Raw genomic sequence first — 222 nt, 5'->3', positions numbered from 1 at the left:
TGGACCCAGGGCCGTCCTTCCGCCCGTCCCCATAGCAACGCCGCCACGTGACGCTCCGCCATCTTGGACCCAGGGCCGTCCTTCCGCCCGTCCCTATAGCAACGCCACCACGTGATGCTCCGCCATCTTGGACCCAGGGCCGTCCTTCCGCCCGTCCCCATAGCAACGCCGCCACGTGACGCTCCGCCATCTTGGACCCAGGGCCGTCCTTCCGCCCGTCCC

This window comes from Meleagris gallopavo, unplaced genomic scaffold (genome assembly GCF_000146605.3).
Source record: "Meleagris gallopavo isolate NT-WF06-2002-E0010 breed Aviagen turkey brand Nicholas breeding stock unplaced genomic scaffold, Turkey_5.1 ChrUn_random_7180001882685, whole genome shotgun sequence".
Lineage (NCBI taxonomy): Eukaryota > Metazoa > Chordata > Aves > Galliformes > Phasianidae > Meleagris > Meleagris gallopavo.
This window is presented reverse-complemented; position numbering follows the sequence as displayed.